Here is a 14,381-nt window from a genome sequence, read left to right on the forward strand (position 1 = left end):
ATAAGATTCATTTTGGTTATTTATTTTTTTGTATAAGGTGTGAGGCTTAGATCAGCTTTTCTATTTTCTTTTGACCTATAGGTGTTCATTTCTTGACAAGGCCTCCATTTCATCGTTCCTTTAATCCATTGCTTTCGCAACTTGAGCATATTTGTAAGTCTATTTCTGAGTTCCAGTTGGTCTTGATTATTATAAATATGTAATAAATTTTGAAATAAGGAAAATGGATTTCTCCCCATTTTATTCTTTTTTGCCCTAATTGTTTTAGCTATCTACCATGTTTCCCCAAAAATAAGACCTACCCCGAAAATAAGCCCCAGTTAAGATCTCAGCCAGATGGACGCATTTAGTACTGACGATGTCCCAGAAAAAGATGACATGACTGTATTTGAATAAATGTAGATTGTTGTACATGAAAAAATGAGACATCCACTGAATATAAGCCCTAATGGAGCAAAAAATTAATATAAGACCCGGTCTTATTTTCGGGGAAACACGGTATTTCCTTTGCCTTTGCATACAAATTTTAGAATCAGCTTGCCTATATCTACAAAAATTCTTGTTGAGATTTTGACAGGCATTGTTGTAAAGTTGTAAATCAATTTACCAGAATTTACAACTTCACTATGTAGAGTTTTCCAACCCATGAATTCAGTATATCTCTCCATTTATTGAGATTTTCTCTCATTTCTTTCATCAGATTTGTATAGCTTCAGCACTATGTGTTTTGTTAAATGTATCCCTATTTTATTTCCTTTTGAATGAGTGTAAATGGTATTTTAAAAAACATGGTGTCTACATGTTCATTGCTAGTATATAGAAATACAATTGATTTTTCGTACACCAAAATTTGATGGCTGATCTTGTATCTTGCAACCGTGCTAAGTTCACTTATCACTTAGTGCTAGGAGATTTTTACTGATTCTTAAATATGTTCTACATAGAACATCATGTCATCTGCAAATAGACAGTTTTATTTATTCCTTTCTAGGATCAATGTCCTTCCTTCCTTCCTTCCTTCCTTCCTTCTTCCTTTTCTCCCTCCTTCCTTCCCTCCCTCCCTCCTTCCCTCCTTTTCTTTTTTTCTTTCTTTTTTTCTTTTTTTTGCCTTAATGCACTAGCTAGAATTTCCAACACTAAGTGTAGTGATATGGATATACACTATTTGCCTTGCTCCTTATTTTAGGGAGAAAGCATTCAATCTTTAACCATTAAAAATAATGTTAACTGCAGGGTTTTTATAGATGCTTTTTTTTCAAATTGGCATTCCTTTCTATTCCTATGTTTCTTGGAGGTTTCATCATAATGACTGTTGAAGTTCATCAAAATCTTTACTGCATAGATTGATATAATCGTGGGATTTTTTTTTTTTCCGTCTGTCCATATGGAGGTTTAGATTGTTTGATTTCTGAATATTGAACCAAACTTTGATTACTGGAATAAGCCCCACTTGGTCATGGTGTGTAATATTTTAACATATTTCTGAACTCTATATCCCAATATTTTAAAGGGATTCTGCATCATTATTTATGAGGGAATGTAGTTTTCTCATTTTACATTCTTTTTCTGGTTTGGGTATCAGGGTAATACTAATTTAATAATATGCATAGATCAGTGTTTCCTTCTTTTCTATATTCTGAAAATTGTGTAGATGGGAATTATTTAAATGTTTGGTAGAATTCTTCAGTGAAACCATCTGGACCTAGATATTTACTTTTTGGAATTTTTAAATTATGAATTCAATTTCCTTAATTGTTATAGACCTATTTGAATTCTCTATTTTATATTAGGTAAGTTTGCTTGCTGTGTTTTTTAAGGAATTGGTCCATTTTGTCTAACTTGTTAACTCCACCTGTTAGAATTGTCTGTTGTAAACCCTTATTATTATTTTGATGTCTAAAGGGTCTTTAGTGATATCTTCCTTTAATTCTTGATATTGGTAATTTGTGTCTTCACCATTTTTTTCTTTATCATTCTTGCTAGAAGTTTGTAATTTTATTGATCTTTTCAAATATACACCTATTTGTTTAATTGACTTTCTTTATTGTTTTGGTGGTTTTAATTTCACTTCTTTTTACTGTTATTTTTATTATTTCCTTCTTTCCACATGTTTTGGGTTTATTTTGTTCTTTTTTATTACTTGCTGTTTTTTTAGGTGGAAGCTTAGATTACAGATTTGAGTCGTTCCCTCTTTTATAATGTATGCATTTTAGGTTACAAATTTCCCTCTCAGCCCTTTTTTGGTTGCATCCCAACACAAGCTATGTTGTATTTTCATTTTAGTCAGTTCAATGTAACTTAATTTTATTTCCCTTGGGACTTACTTTTTTGACTGAGTATCATTCTGAAGTATGGTTTTTAGTTTTTAAGTGTTGGGAGTTTTTCCTGTTATATTTTTGTTATTGATTTGTTTCTGGCTTTAGTCCATTTTATTCTAAGAACATATTCTAACTATTTTAAATTTAAAAAATTGTTGAGGGTTGTTGTGGGCAAATATATGGTCTATCCTAAAATGCATTTTATGGGAACTTGAAAAGAATATGTACTCTGCTTTTTGGGGATGGTATTTTCTGTAAATGTCCATTAGATTCTGTTGATTGATGATATTGTTGAATTCTATGTACTTCCTGATTTTCTCTCTAGTTGTTCTGTTGTCTAGATGGGGCATTGAATTCTCTTACTATAATTGTGAATTTATGTGTTTCTCCTTTCACTTCTATCAATTTTTGTTTTACATACTTGTAACTCTTGTATGTACATAATTAAGATTGCTATATCTTCTTGGTAGATTAACCCTTTTGTTATCACACATAATTAAATTTCTGTCTATGGTAATTTTCTTTACTCTGAAGTCTACTTTAATGTTAAAACAGCAACTTCTGCTTCCTTTTGGTTAATGTCTGCATCATATATATATATATATATATATATATATATATATATATATATATATTTATATATTTCTATCCTTTGAATTTTAACCTGCTTACATCATGTGTGATGTGAATTTCTTGTACCATATTTTAACCCACACTTTTAATTGGTATGTTTAGGTCTTTTATATTTAATTTAATAATTGATGTGTTAGGTTTTCAGTCTGCCAATTTATTTTTTGTTTTCGATTCCTTCTTTTTGTTTTTCTGTTTTCCTTTTCTTACTTTTCTGTAGATTATTTGTATATGTTTTAGAATACTATTTTTATTTATCCATAGTTATTTTTTGAGGCTATCTCTGTAAAGTTTTTTTAGTGGTTGCTCTGAGCATTACATTATATGTACACAACTTATTACAGCCTATTGTTGTTGTCATTTTACCAGTCATATGAAGTATAAATGCCTTACTTCCCTTTATGTCCTTTATTCTCTCTGTTTACAATATAATTTTCTTAAATATTTTCTCTACATACATTTAGAACCCCTATGAATAGTGATATGTGTGTATGTAGTATATATTATATACATCATATATAATATATATGTAATATATACATTATATATATAATATGTTATATATATAAATATCCAAACGCAGAGGATGCCAAAAAATGTATACACATTTTAAGAAAGGAAAACTGTATTAAAATTTGTAATACTCAATATATCCCAATAACAAGAGATTAATACAATTCCTATTTGACTTCTGCAATTACAAGAGGTGCTGAGTGTTACCATCAGTGTCCAGACACTTCTGATTACAGAGAACTACTGCTTGAGCAACATTGACCAAAGTGTCCACTTGTATATATATTTTTGGAGATATATATATATATATATATATATATATATATATATATCTCCATATATCAGGGGTCCACAAAAAGTACACATTTTAAGAGATGTTATCTATGTGTTACTTTTTGAAGTTGAATTGAATTATAGTAGCTATGTGTAGTATGATGTTTGCTCAAAAGATGACATTAATCAAATGAATGCGAGCATCATTCATTGTATTACCATTTTAATACAGTTTTTTTCCTTTCTTAAAATGTATGTGAATTTTCTTGGCCATCTATATCTATATCTATATCTATATCTATATCTATATCTATATCTATATCTATATCTATATCTATATCTATATCTCCTGATATTTTTAGTTGTACTTAGTGAGAGGAATCGAGAAAAGTAAGTCTAGTCCATCTTCTCAGAAGCAGAAATCCTTACCTAGACATTCTGTCACTCGCCCCCACCCAGCCTAGCAAGAAGAGAAGAGGCACCTTGAAGTTTATATGTCTTGTCCTAAGCTCTGCTTATGGACAAAGGCAGATGCTTCCACATTCAGAGTCAAGGGCAGATGTGGAATTCAAGACAGCCCTAATTTTTTTCCCCCTAGTTTCCCTCTATCTTATCCACTTTGCCATTTCAAATCTACCTACCATCTTACAAAATGTGCTGCTCCAGATACTTGATTAGAGGGTCACAGAGAAATACAAGTATATAAGTCCTGTTTCTTAACAGCATCCATCACTTGAAGTTTTTTTTTTTTTTTTTTTCCTCTTGCAGGACTTCTAATTATCATGAGGAACCACAAATTACCAGGGATCATTTGAGATACAGGGTCAGCCAGCCCATCTACCTCTACTATGGGAGGGCTGATTTTATTACACTCAGCAGGTTTGATAGATAGACATCAAGGCAGTCTCGAATTCCCTTACACTAGAAGCTGTGTAACTTTACTTAGCAGGTTACTCATTTATTCTGGCTGAGTTTTCACTGGACTTGGTTTTCACCGAAACTGGCTAATAGAGAGAACAGCAAAGAGGTAAAGAAACAAGAATGGGGTGCAGAGTCTGACACTGAGCAGAGATGAGGAAAAAATGGTCCCCTAGCCTTTAAGTTGGAAGAAATTTCCAGAAGGTATATGTAAGTATGGGGAATGAATGAATAGATCATACTAGGTCATGCCCTCACTCCACACCTTATTATCCTCATTCTTTAGCATTCTCTAAATCAGGTTCATAATTTTTACCCTCCTTGTGAGGCTGAAATGAGATACAGTGTCTACTCCTCCAATAATAAATGAGTAAAAATCCCTCAAATTTGCCCTTGTCAGTGACTTCTCTGTGACCCTTTTGCTTTCCCATCTTCCTCCTATTTACACTTTCATTCAGGGAATTAAGAAGAAAGCAGAGAGAGAAAGAAATTGCGGGATCAGTGGTGTCTAATGGAATAGGCCTTGTGATACCAGTTTTCTTTATTTTTTTATCAAAAGCCCTGGTGGCATGGAAACAGAAGAAAATGGGGAAGATGCAAATGGGAAGAGGAATGGAGGTTAAAACAGGAACTTTCATCTACTCATGAAATATGTTTTAATCACTTACTACATGCCAGGCTGTATGCTAAACTTTGGAATAAAAATGTATATGTGGCCTTGTCCTCAACAGTACTCCTCTACAGAAGTAATAAGAGGGGATAATAATTTACCAATAGCCAGGAAACCATTTTTCAAAAGATAGACAAAACAGATACAAGCAAATATGATTTGAAAGCAAGGTAAAGTTTGATGCATTTTAAGTTATCATAAGAAAATGGAATCTTCGTGGGTTTCTTTTTAAGTTAGCAGCATTTTATTTAAGAACCAGAATTCCCTCAACTTTCCTCTGTTCTTAAAACATCAGAAGCTTTATGCCTGAGAGGGGAGAATGAAACTCTTTTCATCTCTTGATTCCTTCACATAAATAGACAATACAAGGTGCATGACGCCATGTTGACTCACTTATTTTCTTATTGGATTTAATAGTCCATGAGCCCTGAAATTCTCTCAAGAGTATAAAAAGGAAGAACAGGGGAAGCTCAAGAACTCACTGTTGAAAGTGGATGTCATCAAACAAGTGGCATTTATTTCTGCATTTAAACATGTTTAACTCTACTAGGATCCTTGTTCTGCATCTCTAATCACTGATCACAAATGGTTGTTAAACAAGAACCAGCACCCCACTAATAATGTCTATACTAAATATGTCACAATGTAGTAAAATAAAAACCACTGAATATTCTTCCATTTTCAACCTTACTGCGATTCCATTTCATGAGAATAATTCCATATGGCTTCCTCTAAAATAGAAAATACCACTCATTTATTTTTACCATCAAAAGAGGCTTCCTTTCATTTGCCATATTTGGTTTTTCAAAAAAAAGAAACACATGATATTTTTATGTCAGTGTTTTATTGCCTCCCTCATCTGAAGGCTCAAGAAAACAAAAATTACATTGGAAAACAAATTGTGTTTAGCTATTATAAAATTATGCATGGCATTACAATAATAACACCCTGCTGGGTTAATGTGCCATCTCTTGCTGCTGTAATAGAGTTAAAGTTTAACTGTCAATGAATGAAATAAGGCCCATTCAATCTAGCAAGAGTGAGGGTCAGTTTAGATGCCTGAATTCTAATATCATGTGTGCTATTCACCTTTGAATTACAGGGCACTAAAATGATCTCCTTTCTATAGTCTAATTCAACAAATAAATAGGTAGTATTGCCCCCTATTTACTACAAGGTGAGAGAGATATACAGTAGAATAACACCATTAAAGCAATTTGAGTTTTGGAGAAGAACAGTACTTTATAAATAGGAAGCGTTATTATTCATATCCAGGAATTTTTGCCCAACTCCCACAGTTTTCTTTCCTTGTGATTATCTGCCATTTCCAGTAAGTAACATTTTAACATTTGATGCTATCGTGCAATCATAATAGGGGAATATTAAACTAGAAAAAAGAAAACCAAACACATGAAAATGTCTATACATTGCATTCTATCATATCATGTAATTAAAATTCATAAAGTCTACAAGATTGGTATAATTTGAGCCTATTTAAGGATACTCTGTCATTTGGGAATAAACATTGTTTCTCATAAAAACTAGGTATTTTATGAAGGTGTGTGTAATATTTTAAATAAATACCCTCTTCAGAAGATAAAATGTAAAGATTTTGTAGGGTATCCAATGGGCACTTATCTTATTAGGGAGACCACTTCATGGATGGTGTAGGTGCTTAAACACTGCACTGTACACCTGAAGCTGAAGCTGAATAGTAATGAATGTTAACTATAATCATATATATATATATATATATATATATATATATATATATATACACATATATATATGTATAGTCACAGGATGTGGAGCACAGCATAAGGAATAGCGTCAGTGGAATTGTAACAGCTATATATGATGTCAGAGGGGTAGTAGATTGGGGGAGGGGGTTATCACATTTTGAGGGGTATAAATGTCTAACTATTACATTGTTTTGTATACCTGAAACTAACAATTAAAAAAAAGTAAATGTTTAGATTAGGTGGTGTCCACCTGTCAGAGATGCCTTCCTGAAATTGGATGGACTCTGTTGAGAGCTCTGGGATTTCAATGGTGGGTGTGGGGGTAAGAGCAAGGATGGTTGAGGACACTAATTTGTCTGCTAGTAAAAAGTGGGCATTAAGGACAAAATGGGATTTTGCTCTGACTTGGATCCTTGGACTATGTCAAAGGCTTAGCTTAAAAAAAGAAAACAAGTATTACATATATGCAGAAACCTGTGTTTATAATCCTAGCCAGTAGGTGGGTGGGTAAAATAAAAACTCTCTCTCAATCCTCAAGGACATCCCATCATTTTCTCATCAGAGCTTCATTATGTTGACTCTTTAAGATTCTTTGTATCTTCATGAATTTTCTTTTCAATTAAATATATTCTTGAGATAGGGCCATTCTCTATGAAATTATCAGTAAATATTTTATTGATAATGAGCTCCTTAATTCCTTGTAAAGAACAGACGATCAGGGCATCTGTGGTAGATGTTTGGGGGGAGGAACGGGGTCACAGAGGACACATTTTGGGGTGGGGCTAAGAGCACCAAGGGAGTGGAGAGGTTTGAATGAAGACTAAATAAAACAGGAGAGGGGAACCTACAATTTGGTTTTGTGCTTCTCAAGTCATGCCATGCAAGCCGAATTGTTGACTTCTGGGTTAAACCAGGTTTGTTTGCATACAATGGAGATTCTATCTTCATAACTATCTTTGTCTGTTTTTACACACACACAAATGTGTTTCCTCTGTGACAAGGAATATATAAAACATGTTATATATGGTCTCTCATTTGATTTTGATAGCAATTCTATGCGGTATATATAATTAATTCCATTTTACTGAAGAGATAATTAGAGCTCAGAACATGTCAAGTTCCTTGCCGTACCTATGGGAGGTATTCAGATACAGAACTGTCAAACACCAAAACCCTTTCTTAACCCTTATTCTACATTATCTATTTCCTACCAAATTGTTTACTACAGTGATTCAAGAAGAAAAGTTGTTCTGCAATTTAATAGGTTCAGAAAGTGATACATATTATATATAACCCCTGCCCTTAGATAATTAGAAATACATGAACATATTAAAGGCTATGAGAAATCCCAGCATTTATTAAAAATAAAACACCTTTGTATAACCCACTATTTTCTAAATCTTTATAACTTTGAAATATTTTTGGAGAATGTTATCGACTTCTCATATAGAAAGAACATAACTGGATATCATGAGCTAAAGAAAAGTGACCTACTCCTACGTATCCATCCCTTCTCTTAAAATTATGTTTATGATTTTATTTAAAGCCTTTCTTGTTTGTTCATGAAGGTTTCTAAGTTCAATATGGAACCCTGAGTAGAATTTAGAGAGCTGGTGCCTTAATGTAAAGTCTTCTGTGTGAAACATGATCAACAACTGGTCCAGAGAACTACAAATTACTAGTAATTTGCATGTATCCTTCTCCTAGAAAATAAATTTGGAATTTGGCTCACCAAGTGCATATTATTCAATCAGATTTTTTATTATTTCATCGTCTTCTAACTCTTACTAGATCACAAGCTCCACGAGACCAGGGACTAATTTTTATTTCATTTACTACCATGTAACCCATATAATTATTGGACCATTAAGAGCTACTGAATAAATATTTATTGAATACAAATATTGAATGTTTAAACAACTAAAAAGTGACTTAAAAACTGAATATATTCTCAAAACTAAGCTCTGCCATTAAAATCCAGGAAAGTGGTTGTCCTTAAGGTGGAGCTAGGAGGACTGACTGCTAAGAAACAAATGGGGCCTTCTGGAGCTCACACACTGTTTGTTCCCTGGACTTTGTGCTGGTTTCATGAGTATTTTTAATGTATAAAAGTTCATCAGCCTGTGGATTTTTCCATATGTTGATTGTTCTTTAATAACATTTAGGGCAATATAGACAACGCAAAAGTGACCTATGTTTTCATGCATCTTACCAATTCATTCTGAATATGTCAGGGCTCATAGATACATGAGGATCAAGAATTTACCACCAGCTACTGATGAAGAGTGAGGCATGGTTACATTCAGGTAAGTATTCCGTAGATGGACCTTGAAATGCAGAAGGTACCATAAGGATGTAGGCCTGGCCCTTTCCATCCTGTTTTGAAGAGTTTTTTAAATTGTGTTCCCTAAATGCAGGGGCTGTAGTAGAGAAGGGAAATGACCTATTTTGTGATAAGAAATTTTGGTTTTACTTGCATCACCTAATATTCAACAGTCTGAGTTGGATATTGTTATCTCTGTTTTATAGATGAAGATACTGATGCCCAAAGCACTAAACTAATTGGTCCAAAGTTGTAGGGCAAGCATGAGGTTTCAACTCAGACTCTCTAGTCTTGAAGACCCACACTTTTCTAAACACTGTGCTACCATGGACTCAGTTTTCCTCTAGTGAGAGGCATCTCTATCTCAGATTAAAACAATAGCAACAACAACAACAAACAAAACAAAGAAAGAAATCCATAGGTCATCACAAATTGGACTCTAAAAACACCATGGTCCCAAGATTTCAATTTACTTTCAATAATAATATTTGACATATGTGAATTCCATGGATTTGACTTTTTAAAAACTGTTTTAATGATCCTTAATAAAGATATGCATATACTTTGTGTGTGTTTCTATATTTATATAAATACAAATAATATATATAGGTATAAGATATAAATGAAATATTCATGATTATCAGTCAATAAGCATGTTTTCTGTGAATTCTTTTAAACTATGCTTAACTTTTCAAATTAGACATATTCAGAAAATTGAATAACACCGTCAACATCTCATTCTCTTTGTTTACAAATAACATGTGTTAAATTTAAAATGTTACATTTGTTAGCAAATGTCTTCTGTTGTTTGAATGGTACAATAAATTTAGAAGAAGAGTACCTTTGATAAAATATAGCTTATTCACATTTGTCCTAATCAAAAAGTGGAGCAACAATAATAAAAAAAAAATTAATTTGCTTTTTAAATGTATTTTGATAAGGCCTTACAAAGGCAAGAGATTTTACTAGGTAAATTCTAGAAACAACTTATTTAGATTATGTTTTTTTCTGTCTTAGGAAAGTGAGTCAGAATCAAAACCTTGGGGCATGTTTTCTTCTTTTACTTTATTTTAAAAATAATATTGTCAGTTAGATGCTGGGTAAAATCACAAAAATTTGGAGAAATCAGTCAACTCCAAAAGGTTCATTTAGTTTCTGACATTATTTCTCACACTTGCAATGAACTATGCAGAAAGAAAGACTTGATTAGCATGTGCCATTAATCATTTAGGGAAAAGAAAGGGGGCCTTTCATTTTCAATGAGCAGAAACATAGTGGCAAATGAAGGCAAAATCAGTGGATGACGCATAGTTTACTTATCTCCTAGAATGAAGTCTGGTTGGGGGAAAAAAATATTGTAATTCCAGCAGCATGCATTTATGATTATTGAAGTCATTTATTCTCTGTGGCACACAAATATATCATTTGTTGAAATATATTGGCTTTTAAAATTTATCTTTTACTATTTATTTTCACTGTTCAAAGAACATGAAGCTTTCTGATCTACAAGCATATTCAGTAAAAACTGTGGCTATTCTGCCTCTCTGAAGAACTCTTTAGAGGCAATTTGCCTGTCACCAAAGGTCAGAGAAAACCATCAGAGTCATGCAAAAGGTACAAAACCTGATCATTTAAAGGTAAAGGAAAGCAAATACTATTCAAACAAAATTATAGGTTAGCCTTTGATTAGAGGGATTTAGACTACAAATTAACACAGAAGTGGAGATAGATGAGGTAGTTCTTGAAAAATCAATTATAGGGCACTTATCACAATAAGGGATTTGATCTTTGTATCAGTCAGGGTCCAATAAGGAGATAGAAATCACACAGTAAACTGAATAAGAAAAGTTTCAATGCAAAGTATTATTAAATAACATCAGGAGACTAACTACTAAGACATAAAGAGAACTCTAAAGAATTCAAGAGTAGGGGACTTAGGAAGCATCCACCACCTCTAGGGCTAAGACCCAGAACTCAAGGAACACATTTGGAAGAAGTTCCCCACCCCTAACCAAGGTTGAAATTCAGACTTTGTTGGGGAAAAAGTGATTTTAGTGCACTGAATGGCAGAGAAATTTGCCAAGGTGCTGCAGGATGGGGCTGGAAGGCAGGAATATGCCAGGTAAGGTGCAGGTGCAGCACCGAAAAGTTGCTTTGAGGGACACCACTAAAGCTCTTTGGGAATCCTCCTTCTGGGAAACACTGCAATGCATTTGCAGGAGATGCCTGTGGGTGTCCTGCACATCAGACAAGTGTTGCAGGAACAGGAAGAGCAAAGCACACTACCATGTTTCCCCGAAAATAAGACCTACCCTGAAAATAAGCCCCAGTTAAGATCATCAGCCAGACAGACGCATTTAGTACATTATGACGATGTTCCAGAAGATGATATGACTGTATTTGAATAAATGTAGATTGTGGTACATGAAAAAATAAGACATCCCCTGAAAATACGCCCTAATGCGTATTTTGGAGCAAAAATTAATATAAGACCCGATCCTATTTTCAGGGAAGCACAGTAGAACCAGGAAAAGAAATTATTTCCTTTGCAGTGTCCCTCCAGGGCCATTTAACAAAGCTTAACATTGTCCTAGCTGCAAAGAAGAAATGTTTTCATGGTCCAGCTACAATATCACAAAGCAGACAAAGAAAGGGTGGATTTGGTGTGGAGAGGAAATAAACGGGTAACTGACAGAAACTTCAAGTATGATGTCTTATATGGTCGTTTGAACACACATGCAAATAGGCTCTCATATAAACTATAGTCTATAGATAAAAGTATTTCAAGCTATTAAAATTATTAGGATTGGCAATTCTAACTATAGATAAGTAACACTATATCAGCTCAAAAACGATAAACTTATTTTTTAGCAAATATTCACTAAGCTAAATAATAAAGTCCAAGTTATTTGAATGACGATTAAAAAAATACTTGCCTAAACCAACTTATTTATTTTTCTATAAATGGCTCCAAAATCCATTACGTTGGACAAGGTCATAAACTGGGAATCAATCTAGAAAACTAGTCTCATTGGATCACAGTAGTAAAGCACAGAACAAATACTGTCATTGAAAAAAATACACTTTGTATATCTACTTAGTCATGAATTCTTTTCTGTCTCCACTAGGACAAGACACCATCACTTCTTTCCTAGAAAATTCCAATAGCTTCCCAAGTGATTTTTTAAAAATCCAAATATCATCCTACTTCTGTGTATTTTTAAAAGGCATTTTAAAATTGCGAAAGATATCTTATAGAAGAATGTATACGAGGTAGGACAATTAAGTTCGCGAACTCATCCTAGGAAGAGTGCTACATAACTCATTGCCAAATATCACTGCGGTCACCTTCGAAGTACTCCCCTTAGGAAGCTATGCACTGACACCAGTGCCTAGTCCACCCTTCAAAGAAATTTTGGAACTCTTTTTTTGGAATGGCCATCAGAGCCGTCATCGTATTACCCTTGAATACTCCTGAATGTCCTGAATGTCATCAAAATGTCTTCCTTTCAATACTTCCTTTATCTTCAGGTAAAGAAAGAAGTCACTGAGGGGCCAGACCAGGTGAGTAGGGAGGCTGTTCCAATACACTTGTTTGTTTACTGGCTTAAAACCTCCCTCACAGACAGTGCCATATGAGCTGGTGCACTGTTGTGATGCAAGAGCCATGCATTGTTGGTGAAAAGTTCAGGTCATTTTCGTCTAACTTTTTCAGGCAGCCTTTTCAGAACTTCCAAATGGTAAACGTGGTTAACTGTTTGCCCAGTGGTACAAATTCATAATGAATAATCCTTCTGATATCAAAAATGGTTAGTAACATTGTTGCCACAAGTTCGCGAATTTAATTGTCACATCTTATATGTGTGATTTTTTTTTCCCCCATTTGTTTTAATTCTAAGAGGTTCTCCAATATCTTTAATACATGTGTTCTATTGTCTAACACATTTTGGTCAAGAACTACTTATGTAATTTGTGAAAATACTTCTTGGTGTAATGGTAAATAAACCATTTTATCCAGATTTAGCAGAATTGGACAATAATCCGCCAATATTAACAATTAAAATGTTTTATATGATATAAAATTGTGACAGAAAAAATCATTTATTTTAATACCAAATTTTTTTTCATTGGGTCAGAGAATCTCAATTTCTATAGCCTGCTTTACTATTTTTAGTTCAGTTCAAAAACACTAATTGAGGACTCTTTCTGTACCAGGCAGTGTGCTACTTGCAGAAAAACATAGAAACAAGTTACAGTCCCTGCCTTAATTGAAACAAATCGTTTCAACAATAGGTGTATAAAGAAAGCTCCATATTATAAGATAACTCGGTTTCCCGAGAGGGCAGCTAGTCATATAAATTTCATAGCCCTACTAGGAAATAATTTAATTATTTCCCATGACTGTGTGCATTGATTCAGACTCAAGTTCGCAATGGCATTCATATCCTAAGGATATGACTACAATTTCATTGCTGCCTTTTCCGCTTATGACTTCTTTGCAGCAGCAAGTTGACTAAAGAAAAAAGAATCCATATCTGACTCTGACTAGTTTCATGAAGATGCATTTCTAAAAATAGGAACACTGCTGGAATTAGTACTATGTGATATTGTTATAGTCCAGTCACAGTGTAGCTGTGCTTTCAGAATTATTTGGTCAAATTATCTTTCATTCTGTTTAGGACTCTAAAGTCATGACCTGCCTCCAGGACTAGTTTCTTTCAGTCATACAATTGTTGATCAGCTTTCCAGGGTGCAATGAAGCTCATGGTGTCTTCATAATGTCAAAGGCTGCACACCTATACCTATGGGCTGGCTGATCTTTAATAGCTCTTTCCTCAACAATCTCCTTACAGGTACTCCATGTAAAACTTGCATTTTAATAAGCAGCATTATATGATCTCCTCATTTATTTGGGGCATGTCTACCACTATCACTTGCAAATTTTTTGCCAGCCATTATAGGTTCAAAACAGTTTGAGATAACACAAAATGAAG

The 14,381-nt window shown here is 33.6% G+C and overlaps 1 long non-coding RNA gene across 2 annotated transcripts in view; it reads right to left on the bottom strand.

Annotated features, from left to right (window-relative positions):
* The window catches only part of LOC109444555 (uncharacterized), a 121,262-nt gene that overhangs the window by 82,279 nt on the left and 24,602 nt on the right, over positions 1–14,381 (bottom strand). The gene's annotated exons all lie outside the window — the stretch shown is intronic.

This window comes from Rhinolophus sinicus, linkage group LG10 (genome assembly GCF_036562045.2).
Source record: "Rhinolophus sinicus isolate RSC01 linkage group LG10, ASM3656204v1, whole genome shotgun sequence".
In the NCBI taxonomy this organism is placed as follows: domain Eukaryota; kingdom Metazoa; phylum Chordata; class Mammalia; order Chiroptera; family Rhinolophidae; genus Rhinolophus; species Rhinolophus sinicus.